Source organism: Salmo salar, chromosome ssa12, assembly GCF_905237065.1.
Source record: "Salmo salar chromosome ssa12, Ssal_v3.1, whole genome shotgun sequence".
Taxonomy (NCBI): Eukaryota; Metazoa; Chordata; class Actinopteri; order Salmoniformes; family Salmonidae; genus Salmo; species Salmo salar.
Genome location: NC_059453.1, coordinates 51014159 through 51028708, shown reverse-complemented (window position 1 = coordinate 51028708; position 14550 = coordinate 51014159). Strand labels below are relative to the sequence as shown.

The 14550-nt window shown below is 44.0% G+C and overlaps 1 protein-coding gene across 5 annotated transcripts in view; it reads right to left on the bottom strand.

The window, feature by feature from the left end:
• LOC106565195 (receptor-type tyrosine-protein phosphatase alpha) overlaps positions 1 to 14550 on the bottom strand; it is a 54726-nt gene that overhangs the window by 34149 nt on the left and 6027 nt on the right. Inside the window, exon 1 of one of the 5 annotated variants that reach the window (XM_045691443.1) lies at positions 3820 to 3953. The exons of the other annotated variants lie outside the window; for them this stretch is intronic. The gene's annotated coding sequence lies outside the window, so the exon portion shown is untranslated. Of the gene's footprint in view, positions 1 to 3819; positions 3954 to 14550 lie in introns of those variants that run through there. 5 annotated transcript variants of the gene reach the window in all.

Sequence of the window (14550 nt, the reverse complement as noted above, 5' to 3'; positions counted from 1 at the left end):
ACTCACCGCCGTCACCCTGCTGTGATAAGGTGGCGTGTTCATGTCGGTGAGGTGAAGCTGTCCGATGCTAACTGGAGCTAGTAGCCACATGGATGCAGTTTATGAGTGTAGTGCCTACCAGTCTGATCTATAGGTCTGAGTGCATCAGTCTATGGGGACCTGGCTAAATGTGTTTTGCCCACCAAAGCAGTCCCCAAACCCTTTCAGTGTGTGTGTGTGTGTGTGTGTGTGTGTGTGTGTGGTGTTCATCCACAGAGGAGTGTGTGCTGTGAGAGGGATGTCCCAGTGACTTAAGTGGAGAGAGGACATTATTAATTCAAGAGGCACTAGTCAAGTGTTTCCTACTTCATACCTAGGCTATACCCACTCAACACAACAAAATGCCATCTTTTATAGTCAAGTAAGAGAACAGCCACCCTTTGGCGTGATGGATCTCTATTTGTAGCGGAGACGGTAGAGAAAGCTTTCTGAATAATCTCTGGTTGTAGTAGCAGTAGAACGGGAGGGGCTCGGAATCACGCACATTCATATGAGCATATTCAGCCCCATCACTAAGCTGATGACAGACATAGTCTAGCGTTCTAGAAATACAAGTTTGACAACACAAAACATCTTATATGCCTAGTAGCCTACGCCATGATACTGTGTACTGTACTGCAAAAGGTACAACATTCTCCTCTTGCGCTTAACAGTTTCCTGTTACGAAAGCTTTGTTGACAGCCGTGCCCGACCAAGATGTTCCGCTAGTGCAGAGAACAAAGAAGTGGTCCACAGCGGCTTCCTCTCGCTGCTTCATTTCGGCATTGCAATCTTCCGTTATCTAGGCCTAGTTCCACACAAGCACATCCAATTTGATTAAGGCTATATTGACCACGTCTTTAACGTTCTCGCAAGCTCCCGTGGAACTAAAAACGTTTTATTAACATTACGCCGCCCGGGTTTGCTTGGGCCAGAATCTGCAAAACTTTTCCAAAAGTGCCCCATTCTTCACGTCGTAGGTTTCGATATCTTGCTGCATTTTCATCACAGCAACCTCCTGAGATATCTCGTCAAGTGGTCTATTTCTAGGTGGCTAAACAATTCAGTTGGTGCTCGGTTGTCCTTCTACTGTGAGACTGACTGTTTTGATGCCACCCCACCTAAATGGAGAGTGAGTATAGATTCAGAAGTGACTACAATGGAGGATATGTTCTATTAAATCAGCCTAACTTTCATGCCGCTTCATTAATAGTCAAGTGCTATAATAAAGCCGTCCACAAAACACAGTCATGTTCGATACTGCGAAAGTCTGTTTTTCTGTATTTTTTTCCTCATGCTTTGTTTAGTTGCCATCTGATTTCAAAAGGATCGAAAGAGGTGAACGATCTAAAAAAAATGGTTGCAATCGTCGGTAGGACAGAAAGGTGTTAAAGTGCGACAGGGTGCGCACCGCACCCAACCATCTTCATATTCGAACAAATGTACCTCCAAAATAAACAGCAACAGTCCATACACAGCCTATTCAGAACTCCGACTCCAGATAGAATGCAGAGTTCGCAGACGATCGCCAAGATATTCCAAAAGCGTCATGCATGTTAGTCACTGTGGTTGACTGTTGCCTCATAAACAATACGCTCCCAGGGGTTAAAGCTACAATATCTAACTTTTGGGGCAGCCTGAGTGGGATCTCTGCTAGTTTTTAATGGCCCGTTTACATGGCATACGAGGCCATGTGACCAATCACAGCCCTCCTTTTAGGCTTGGGCGGTATCCAGATTTCCATATCGTCACACCGTCCACTTATCCTGGGATTGATGGTATTACCACCACAGCACACAAGGGGGCGCTAACACCGCAAGAAAAGACCATCAGGTCTCTTACCAGAATGCTAATAAAATTACCACAAACTAACAGCAAAAATCAGACACTAGCTAAATGCAAAGAGAGGCAAATCCAGCTCATAAAGTTACACAGGCATAGCTAGAAGCTACCAAATGTCATTTTCAGTAAGTGTGGCATTTACAAGTTCAAGTGAACGAGAGAAATTGTTCAAATGAACAAAGTTGTGACGCTGCTCTTCCTTCAGAAAAGCATGCACGTGTACACGGAGCAGAGAAGAAATCTAGAAGAAAATGATTGAAATCTAAATACTACTAATATTACAGAAAGTTGTAAAGCATCATATGACACCAATGTTTGCAGCGTAGCACCTACAGATGAAACACTACGGAGTCTTAAAGGAGGCCAGGGTAAACCCAAAATGTCATAAACCAACTTTGACATTATTTATCAATTATGCTTTTAGATACAAAATGCCAAATATATGTCAACAGTCCTTCCTCCAAAGGACTGTTCTATGGATGACAAAATCCCCAAAATCATGTTCTTTTTTTATGTCGGTTTCGTGAGGAATCACTCTTATCGAGCGTCTCTGCTCCTTTTCATTCACATGGACTGTGCCTAGGCTAATAACACAGAGGCCATTCTGTCCAGCTCCATCCAATTAAGGATGCCAACGAAGAAACGATTGGGATGAAAACAAACACACTTCGTGGCACAGCACGATTAGAGTAGGCCCCCATACCTACTTTGCAGGTGTTAACATTAACCAATGAACGGACCCATTACAGAACGTGAGCCTAACTTATCACAACGACGACGGAAGTTCCCTGGACATGCTTGACAGAGGCTAAAGAAGCCGACGTAGGAATCTCAAAGGACAGTCCGATTTTAAAAGCAGTCATTTGACAAACATTTGACCATGACACAAAGAAAGAAACGGCCTGTTACTTCAAAGTCTTCCCTGCAATTCCAGTTTTAACAACCGTGGACTTGGATGTAGATCTGTGTTTTTTACATTGCAAGTGGTGCCCACAGCATGACTACAGAATAAATACATTGTTCCCTCTCCGCCTGTGGCCAAGTGTCAGCCTAACCAGTGTGGTCACAGGACTGTATTTCACCTCATGGTATTTCATTCACACAATGCGAGAGACTTACTTCAAGGGGCATTTTACCATTGGTTTCGTATTTCTTGTCCATATGGTCTCCAAATATCATAATGAAATGAAAACGGCTCAAATCACAGTGCATTTTAGAGGTATGCTAGATCCTCCCGCTCGTTCACATCTGCTTTGGGTTTAGGCAACGCTCGTAATAAGCAGGCCTCCACTGATCACTGATTGATGTTCTAAGGTGAGGGGAGGATTGTCAATCTGAGCAGCTGCACTAGACTCACCGAATTCGCTAAAGTTAAATTCTCTACAGTTGATACAGATATGGAAACTCAGCGCATCTGATAACGGTCATTACATTTGACTGAGTCACTCTGTAGACCTACATCTCAAGTCGAACCAGCTCATGAGTGTACATTGCGTGCCAAACAACACCATCAACTCTAGTTCATCCAAGGCGGGTAGCTTAGATTATCAGGACACCGGCTTGCCGGCAGCGCCCGCTGATAAGCAGCCCAACGGCCTTGATGAACTGACGACAGCAAGACAAGCATGTACTGGAGCAGCGCAAATTCCCCCCCCCCCCCCACTCACTCGAGGGTGCACTGCTTCACGAGTCATCGCGAGGAGAGATAATGGCAGTCTGTCTGCCCTCATTCATGGCATATTAATACTCTGCCTGTGTCCTGAGGGGGATCCGCTGAGGCAGGAATACTCTGAATGACCCTCTTCATGGCGGCTCAAGTAGGCCATGCCCAAGACTCTCCCTCGCCCCCAACACAGACCACAGATTATACATCCTCAACGCCACACACATCACCCACAATACTACCCTTTTTTAGGGCTAGTACTGCTCCTAGTATGCTCTGTGACAGTGCTCGCTCACCTCATTCATATGAGCCAGGAAATTGGTGAAACGGAGTGAAAGATCCAGGATTTGCGCCAAGGCAAAATGTGCTGTCAGCCAAAGCTTGTGGGAGCTAGAGTGTGTCCGGCTCAAAGGACCAAGCGCAAATGTGGTGACTCAGTCAGGCTGTGCATGTAGGCTGCTTCTGCTTTGTTGTGGGGTTTCTCACAGAGCACGCCAGGGGCCTCTACAGTCTACCCACATCACACAGAGAAGAGGATGTGGCGGCGCTAAGCAGCGGCCTTCTCCCAAAGCCACTGTGACCCGGGAGCGTAGTGTGGGCCAAAGGGGCAGGCTGAAGGCCACAAACCCACAATTACTCTCACTCCATCAGCAAATGCAGGAACGACGGGCTTCCATGCTTTGGCCTGCATACAAAACTATAACAAAGGGTCAACATAGTGAACTTGTGCATTTCTAATGGTTTGAATTCCTTATTGCCTACATGGAAACTCATGTGCTGAGTTAGCTAGGATTTGAAACTGTGGCCATTGAGTTGTAAAGTGCAATGGGCAGTCTCATTGCTGCTTGCAGTCCTTCATACAATTTTGCTAGCATTAGCCTACTTTCATATTTACATTTTAGTAATTTTGCAGACGCTCTTATCCAGAGCGACTTACAGGAGCAATTAGGATTAAGTGCCTTGCTCAAAGGCTCAGAAAGATTTTACCTAGTCGGCTCGGGGATATCATTTCAATAATCAACACACCACCGGCTTTTTGGGCCTGTAAGTCTGATGTTTCTACGTCCCTGCCTATACAACAAATGCTCCCTACGCTCAAGATTCTACATTTCCAAATTGGCTATCATCCAAAGATGTGGAAGACTATCTCCCAAGAACTGCCAGATCCCTAAAATGGGTTTGTTGTTTATTTTTAAAGCTACTGATTAAAATGAAGGGACCACAATGGAAATAAGTCATTGACTTACAGTATTGTACTGTGAGTACAGTGCATTCGGAAAGTATTCAGACGCCTTCACTTTATCCAGTTACGTTAGAGCCTTATTCAAAAATGGATTAAATAAATGTTTTTCCCTCAACCTACACACAATAGCCCATAATGGCAAAGCGAAACCAGTTTAGAACATTTTACAAATTATGACAAATAAACTGAAATATCACATTTGTATTCAGTCCCTTTGCTATGAGAGTTAAAATTGAGCTCAGGTGCATCATATTTCCATTGATCATCCTTGAGATGTTTCTACAACTTGGAGTCCACCTCTGGTACATTAAATTGATTGGACATGATTTGGAAAGGCACACACCTATCTATTTTAGTTCCCACAGTTGACAGTGCATGTCAGAGGAAACACCAAGCCATGAGGTCGAAGGAATTCCTCAGAGCTACGAGACAGGATTGTGTCGAGGCACAGATCTGGGGAAGGGTACCAAAACATGTTCCGGGATTACTCCGATGGCATTGAGGAGTACACCACATCAGTTATTGGCTTCATCAAATAAATATCAACAACGTCGTCCCCACAGTGACCGTACGTACATACCCCAACCAGAAGCCATGGATTACAGGCAACATCCGCACTGAGCTAAAGGCTAGAGCTACCGCTTTCAAGGGGCGGGACTCTAACCCGGAAGCTTATAAGAAACCCCACTATGCCCTCCGACGAACCATCAAACAGGCAAAGCGTCAATAGAAGACTAAGATTGAATCGTACTACACCGGCTCTGATGCTCGTCGGATGTGGCAGTGCTTGCAAACTATTACAGACTACAAAGGGAAGCACAGCCGAGAGCTGCCCAGTGACACGAGCCTACCAGACGAGCTAAACTACTTCTATGCTCACTTTGAGGCAAATAAAACTGCAACATGCATGAGAGCACCTGCTGTTCCGGAAGACTGTGTGATCACGCTCTCTGCAGCCGATGTGAGTAAGACCTTTAAACAGGTCAACATTCACAAGGCTGCAGGGCCAGACGGATTACCAGGACGTGTACTGTGAGCATGCGCTGACCAAGGCAAGTGTCTTTCCTGACATTTTCAACCTCTCCCTGTCCGAGTCTGTAATACCAACATGTTTTAAGCAGACCACCATAGTGCCTGTGCCCAAGAACACTAAGGTAACCTGCCTAAATGACTACTGACTCGTAGCACTCACGTCTGAGCCATGAGGTGCTTTGAAAGGCTGGTCATGGCGCATATCAACACTATTATCCCAGAAACACTAGACCCACTCCAATTTGCATACAGCCCCAACAGATCCACAGATGATGCAATCTCTATTGCACTCCACACTGCCCTTTCCCACCTGGACAAAAGGAACACCTATGTGAGAAGGCTATTCATTGACTACAGCTCAGCGTTCAACACCATAGTGCCCTCAAAGCTCATAAATAAGCTAAGGACCCTGGGACTAAACCCCTCCCTCTGTAACTGGATCCTGGACTTCCCGATGGGCCGCCCCCAGGTGGTAAGGGTAGGTAACAACACATCCGCCTCGCTGATCCTCAACACAGGGGCCCCTCAGGGGTGCATGGTCTGTCCCCTCCTGTACTCTCTGTTCACTCATGACTGAATGGCGAAGCACGACTCCAACATCATTATGTTTGCCGATGACACAGCAGTGGTAGGCCTGATCACCGACAACGACGAGACAGCCTATAGGGAGGAGGTCAGAGACCTGGCCATGTGGTGCCAGGACAACAACCTCTCCCTCAACGTGATCAAGACAAAGGAGATGATTGTGGACGACAGGAAAAAGAGGACTGAGCACGCCCCCATTCTCATCGACGGAGCTGCATTGGAACAGGTTGAGAACTTCAAATTCCTTGGTGTCCACATCAACAAACTAACATGGTCCAAGCACACCAAGACAGTCATGAAGAGGGCATGACAAAACCTATTCCCCCTCAGGAGACTGAAAAGATTTGGCATGGGTCCTCAGATCCTCAAAAGGTTCTACAGCTGCACCATCGAGAGCATCCCGACTGGTTGCGTCACTGCCTGATATGGCAACTGCTCGGCCTCTGACTGCAAGGCACTACAGAGGGTAGTGCGAACTGTCCAGTACATCACTGGGGACAAGGTTCCTGCCATCCAGGACCTCTATACCATGCGGTGTCAGAGAAAGGCCCTAAAAATTGTCAAAGACACCCTAGTCATAGACTGTTCTCTCTGTTACCGCACGGCAAGTGGTACCAGAGCACCAAGTCTAAGTCCAAGAGACTTCTAAACAGCTTCTACCCCAAAGCCATAAGACTCCTGAACACCTAATCAAATGGCTACCCAGAGCATTTGTATTGCCCCCCCCCCTCTTTTACACTGCTGCTACTCTCTGCTGTTATCATCTATGCATATTCACTTTAATAACGCCACCTTCATGTACATATTACCTCAACTAACCGCACATTGACTTTGTACCGGTACCCCCCTGTATATAGCCTCACAATTGTTATTTTACTGCTGCTCTTTAATTACTTGTTAGTTTTATTTCTTATTCTTATCTGTATTTTTTTTTAACTGCATTGTTGGTTAGGGGCTCGTAAGTAAGCATTTCACTGTAAGGTCGACACCTGTTGTATTCGGCACGTGACTAATAAAATTAGATTTCATTTTTATACATTTGCACACACAAAAAACGATTTTTTGTTTGTCACTATGGGGTATTGTGTGTAGATTGACAAGGGGGAAAAAAGCAATTTAATCCATTTTGTAATAAGGCTGTAACGTAACAAAATGTGGAAAAATGGAAGGGGTCTGAATACTTTCCGAATGCACTGTATATGAAAAATAATATTAATCTATACCTGGCAGGCAGGCAGACATTAAAAATGTACGTGCACATCAGTTTGAGCGACGCACCAGGAAAGCAGAGTTTTCCCTTTATAAATATTTCACCCTCCTTCCCAGTGCACCGGGTTAGCCAAATCAAGCGTACCCTCTATTTTCAAAGGACTATCCCAACCCGTAACCTCCAGGCCCATGTGACTTTGCCACACTGACCAACCTCTGCAGAGACCATAATCACACTCCCTCAGCCTTTGCAAGACAAGAGACCCATCCCAGGGCTATCAAAGACCCAGAGCTTCTCGACACCCTGTGACATCAGTGTTCCCTCTAGATTTGTTTCCTTATGTAGGGCAGGAAAAATAGACACCAAATTCCACTGATACCATTTGAGGACAAGCCTAACTGGGCTATGGTCAGAGCTAGGTGAGATGGGAGGCCCACCATAAAATCGGCTAAAAGGTTGAGAACATTGTAGGGCCAAACCATTGTAGGACCTACATATCATAATAAAACCCTCTCCAGACAGTTCTTATGTGACTTGTTAATACATAGGTGAATTGGAGTCAGTGATTTGGGTCCCCATTGAAAAGAGAAGTGTTAGCTTCGAAATGAGACCATTACTCTTACATTTTGCCTATGTCAAAACCTTTTAATAGGTCTAAATTCTGCAACGAGTGCAGGTTGACAGTGCAAGTTATCGCGGTCAAAAATGGGCCTAAATAGGCTGTGTTTTGAAAATGGCTGCACTAGTGTTTACAAGGTCAAACTGTCACTCAAGGTGCACTTTTTCAATGAGCTGCTACTACCGTGTCTAGACACTGGGGCACTAGAAACTGTCCTACACCCTCTACAATCGTAAAGAGTTCATGTCCAACACCCCTCACCTGTTAGATAAGGCCTAAATATTTACCCTAGCATCTGATGTTATTTACACCAGTAGCTAGGCTTTCAAAAGCTAAATGTATCAATCTAGTGCACTTTGAGATGAACATCGAGTGAGATTAAATCTACTAAGAATTCTGAAGAAAGTAAAATCAACTCATGTCAACCCTATTCAGAAGTCAATACATGACATTCTGGTAACTTGGAACACACAGGTACAGTGTATTGCCAAAAACCTCCATACCACTCAACAACTCTGACTTGTCCAATGAGCCAAACTGCTTAAATAGTCAGTCACTCTCTCTCTCTGAAAATGATATCATAATCTAATGACTAAGTTACTTTATCTTTCAAAGGAGAGATGTGGCAGACTAACGCTGAAGTACAGTGCATTCCACTGAATACAATAATTTCCTGTACTATATTTACTGCCCTATTAAAACATGTGTTTTAGAATAGAACCCTAGGTGTATCTGAAACACATCTGTAAATAGATTTGATGACGCTTTTGAATCTGGCTTTATAAACAACACAAAAGATATGTCAAATCAGCTAATGCCTGATTTAAGTATGCTTTCAAGTTATTGAAATGCACCATAGCGGTAATGGAAAATTCAGGAAAGCAAAAAGGAAGAACATCAGGCAATCATTGTTTATTTAATCTTTCTGAGAACAGAAGATATGTTTCTGAGAGTCTTAGCTTTCAGGAATGGAGTCATAATTGCTAATAGCCCAAACCGTTCCAAGGCTGGAGCCAAATTCATAGGAAGAAGATCATAATTGCATTAGCATTTTGCCAAGGCAGCAGCTACACTTCCTGGGGTCTAAACACATTAAAGCACTTACATTACATACAAAACAAAAGATAAAACAGTACATCATAACATTATTACACCACTACAATACAAGATGTACAATACCACCATAGAACAATATATGCGTGTGTCTGTACCTTTGTGTGCCTCTTCACAGTCCATAAGGTGTATTTTTACCTGTTTTTTAAATCTGATTCTACTGCTTGCATCAGTTACCTGATGTGGACTAGAGTTCCATGTAGTCATGGCTCTATGTAGTACTGTGCGCCTCCAATAGTCTGTTCTGGGCTTGGGGACTGTGAAGAGACCTCTGGTGGCATGTCTTGTGGGGTATGCATGGGTGTCCGAACAGTGTGCTAGTAGTTTGAACAGACAGCTCAGTACAATTCATTTCCCCCAGTAATTCTGTGCAGTTTTGTAAAAGTCCTTTCTAATGAATCATGCGCGACTTGTGAACGTTGTAGAGGGAAACAGAGGGGAATTTTAGCTTTCATTTGTGGGGTCATAATAGCCCGAACAAGTCACACGCTAGAGCCAAATTCATAGGAAATAAACTAACTCAACATGCCACACTGGCTTTAGAAACCGCTGGGTGAAAAGTTAAACAGCCTGTCCGCCCGTACTTCGATGCATCTGCATGGTCCTAAAGCACACTGAATCATATATATATATATTTTTTACAAAATTGCAATCTCACAATTCTTCAACCATCAAAAGGTTCAGGGCTGCACTGTGCCACACCCTTTTATCCATTTAGCTGATATCCTGTTTTTATTAAATGATCACAAAATTTCCTTTGCAACTTTGGGTAGAAAACCGATGAAAATAAATTGTGTGGTCGTCACAATTCAAGCCAGTCGTCCATGAAAGCAATTAATTAGCTTAATTTCTCAGAGATGAAATTATATTTCAACAAAATAACGTTTCAGGAACGCTAATCTTGTGTTTTTAACTACAGAAACAGATATGCTATTGATTGCTGTTTAAATATATATATACACACATACACTGCTCAAAAAAATAAAGGGAACACTAAATTAACACATCCTAGATCTGAATGAATGAAATAATCTTATTAAATACTTTTTTCTTTACATAGTTGAATGTGCTGACAACAAAATCACAAAAATAATAAATGGAAATCCAATTTATCAACCCATTGAGGTCTGGATTTGGAGTCACACTCAAAATTAAAGTGGAAAACCACACAACAGGCTGATCCAACTTTGATGTAATGTCCTTAAAACAAGTCAAAATGAGGCTCAGTAGTGTGTGTGGCCTCCACGTGCCTGTGCGACCTCCCTACAACGCCTGGGCATGCTCCTGATGAGGTGGCGGATGGTCTCCTGAGGGATCTCCTTCCAGACCTGGACTAAAGCATCCGCCAACTCCTGGACAGTCTGTGGTGCAACGTGGCGTTGGTGGATGGAGCGAGACATGATGTCCCAGATGAGCTCAATTGGATTCAGGTCTGGGGAACGGGCGGGCCAGTCCATAGCATCAATGCCTTCCTCTTGCAGGAACTGCTGACACACTCCAGCCACATGAGGTCTAGCATTGTCTTGCATTAGGAGGAACCCAGGGCCAACCGCACTAGCATACGGTCTCACAAGGGGTCTGAGGATCTCATCTCGGTACCTAATGGCAGTCAGGCTACCTCTAGCGAGCACATGGAGGGCTGTGCGGGCCCCCCAAAGAAATGCCACTCCACACCATGACTGACCCACCGCCAAACCGGTCATGCTGGAGGATGTTGCAGGCAGCAGAACGTTCTCCACGGCGTCTCCAGACTCTGTCACGTCTGTCACATGTGCTCAGTGTGAACCTGCTTTCATCTGTGAAGAGCACAAGGCGCCAGTGGCAAATTTGCCAATCTTGGTGTTCTCTGGCAAATGCCAAACGTCCTGCACGGTGTTGGGCTGTAAGTACAACCCCCACCTGTGGACATCGGGCCCTCATACCACCCTCATGGAGTCTGTTTCTGACCGTTTGAGCGGACACATGCACATTTGTGGCCTGCTGGAGGTCATTTTGCAGGGCTCTGGCAGTGCTCCTCCTGCTCCTCCTTGCACAAAGGCGGAGGTAGCGGTCCTGCTGCTGGGTTGTTGCCCTCCTACGGCCTCCTCCACGTCCCCTGATGTACTGGCCTGTCTCCTGGTAGCGCCTCCATGCTCTGGACACTACGCTGACAGACACAGCAAACCTTCTTGCCACAGCTCGCATTGATATGCCATCCTGGATGAGCTGCACTACCTGAGCCACTTGTGTGGGTTGTAGACTCCGTCTCATGCTACCACTAGAGTGAAAGCACCGCCAGCATTCAAAAGTGACCAAAACATCAGCCAGGAAGCATAGGAACTGAGAAGTGGTCTGTGGTCACCACCTGCAGAACCACTCCTTTTTATTGGGGGTGTCTTGCTAATTGCCTATAATTTCCACCTGTTGTCTATTCCATTTGCACAACAGCATGTGAAATTTATTGTCAATCAGTGTTGCTTCCTAAGTGGACAGTTTGATTTCACAGAAGTGTGATTGACTTGGAGTTACATTGTGTTGTTTAAGTGTTCCCTTTATTTTTTTGAGCAGTGTATATACAGTTGAAGTAGGACATTTACATACACTTAGGTTAGAGTCATTAAAACTAGTTTTCAACCACTCCACAAACTTCTTGTTAACAAACTATAGTTTTGTCAAGTCGGTTAGGACATCTACTTTGTGCATGACACAAATCATTTTTCCAACAATTGCAAACAGACGGATTATTTCACTGTATCACAATTCCAGTGGGTCAGAAGTTTACATACACTAAGTTGACTTTGCGTTTAAACAGCTTGGACAATTGCAGAAAATGATGTCATGGCTTTAGAAGCTTCTGATAGGCTAATTGACATCATTTGAGTCAATTGGAGGTGTACCTGTGGCTGTATTTCAAGGTCTACCTTCAAACTCAGTGCCTCTTTGCTTGACATCATGGGAAAATCTAAAGAAATCAGCCAAGACCTCAGAAAAAAAATTGTAGACCTCAACAAGTCTGGTTCACCCTTGGGAGCAATTTCCAAACGCCTGAAGGTTCCACGTTCATCTGTACAAACAATAGTACGCATGTACAAACACCAAGGGACCACGCAGCCGTCATACGGCTTAGGAAGGAGACGTGTTCTGTCTCCTAGAGATGAAGGTACTTTGGTGCGAGAAGTGCAAATCAATCCCAGAACAACAGCAAAGGACCGTGTGAGACGATGGAGGAAATAGGTACAAAAGTATCTATATCCACAGTAAAACGAGTCCCATATAGACATAACCTGAAAGGCCGCTCAGCAAGGAAGAAGCTACTGCTCCAAAACCGCCATAAAAAAGCCAGACTACGGTTTGCAACTGCACATGGGGACAAAGATTGTACTTTTTGGAGAAATGTCCTCTGGTCTGACGAAACAAAAATACAACTGTTTGTCCATAATGCCAGTCGTTATGTTTGGAGGAAAAAGTGGGAGGCTTGCAAGTTGTGAAGCACGGGGGTGGCAGCATCATGTTGTGGGGGTGCTTTGCTGCAGGAGGGACTGGTGCACTATACAAAATAGATGGCATCGTGAGGAAGGAAAATTAGGTGGATATATTGAAGCAATATCTCAAAACATCAGTCAGGAAGTTAAAGTTTGTCCATTTGGAAGACCCATTTGCGACCAATGACCCAAAGCATACTTCCAAAGTTGTGGCAAAATGGCCTAAGGACAACAAAGTCAAGGTATTGGAGTGGCCATCACAAAGCCCTGACCTCAATCCCATAGAAAATTTGTGGGCAGAACTGAAAACGCGTGTGCGAGCAAGGAGGCCTACAAACCTGACACAGTTATACCAGCTCTGTCAGGAGGAATGGGCCAAAATTCACCCAACTTATTGTGGGAAGCTTGTGGAAGGCTACCTGAAACGTTTGACCCAAGTTGAACAATTTAAAGGCAATGCGACCAAATACTAATTGAGGGTATGTTAACTTCTGACCCACTGGGAATGTGATGAAAGAAATAAAAACTGCAATAAATAATTCTCTCTTCTATTAACCCCTAGTCGGGCTCGACATCCAGTGAAAAATCCTATCGCCATTACCATAACAAAATGTAATATTTTTTTCTTTCAAATATAGGACTGTTATATCGTTTTATAGATGCACCTCTCCTGAATCGAACCACGTTGTCAGATTTCAAAAAGGCTTTACAGCAAAAGCAAAACATTAGATTATGTTAGAGGAGTATATCGTAAAAGTAGCCACATAGCCATTTTCCGACCAACCACATGCATCACAAATAACCAAAAAACAGCTAAATGCAGCACTAACCTTTGACAATCTTCATCAGATGACACTCCTAGGACATCATGTTACACAATACATGCATTCTTTTGTTCGATAAAGTTCATATTTATATATAAAAACAGCATTTTACATCGGCGCGTAACGTTGTCTAACTATTTTCCCTCAAATGCGTCCGGTGAAACAGCGCTACAATTTACTAAATTACTATTCGAAAACATTTTTCAAATGTAATATTGTCATTCTAAGATTTATAGATTAGCATCTCTTGAAAGCACCTGCAATGCCAGATTTAAAAATAACTTTACTGGGTAATCACACTTTGCGATAAAAGAGGATGTGATACTCAGAAAAATAGGCTACCGTTACAGGTCAGCGCCATCTTGGAACAATCGCATATCAAATCTACTCTTGTATACTATTGTCAATAATCCCTTACCTTTGATTATCTTCATCAGAAAGCACTTCCAGGAATCCCAGGTCCACAACAAATGTATTTTCGTTCGAAAAAGTTCATCCTTTACGTCCCAATAGCTTGTTCTTGTTAGCGCGTTCTGAAGGCTGCTCCAAAAGCTCCGTCGGCCGCGGGACTCCTCTCAATAAAATGCATTTTCTTTTTATTTAGGTTCGTTCAAATATGTCAAACGTTGTATAACATAAATCTTAGAGCCTTTTTCAACCAGAGCTCCAATAAGATTCAAGGGGGACGATTGCATTGTCTTTCTAAACGTTTCGAAAGGGGAGGGAAGCCAGGGGCGCCGGCGTCATAATGGTGATGGCCCTCCTCATGTGACCACTTTCCACAGCGTCTCATTCTGTCAGTTTTCACAGTAGGAGACTCAAACCACTTTGTAAAGACTGGGGACATCTAGTGGAAGCAATAGGAAGTGCTCAATGAACCATTGCTCACGGTGTGATTTATAGGCAAAGTGATGAAGTTGAGTCCGCAATTCAGAATTCC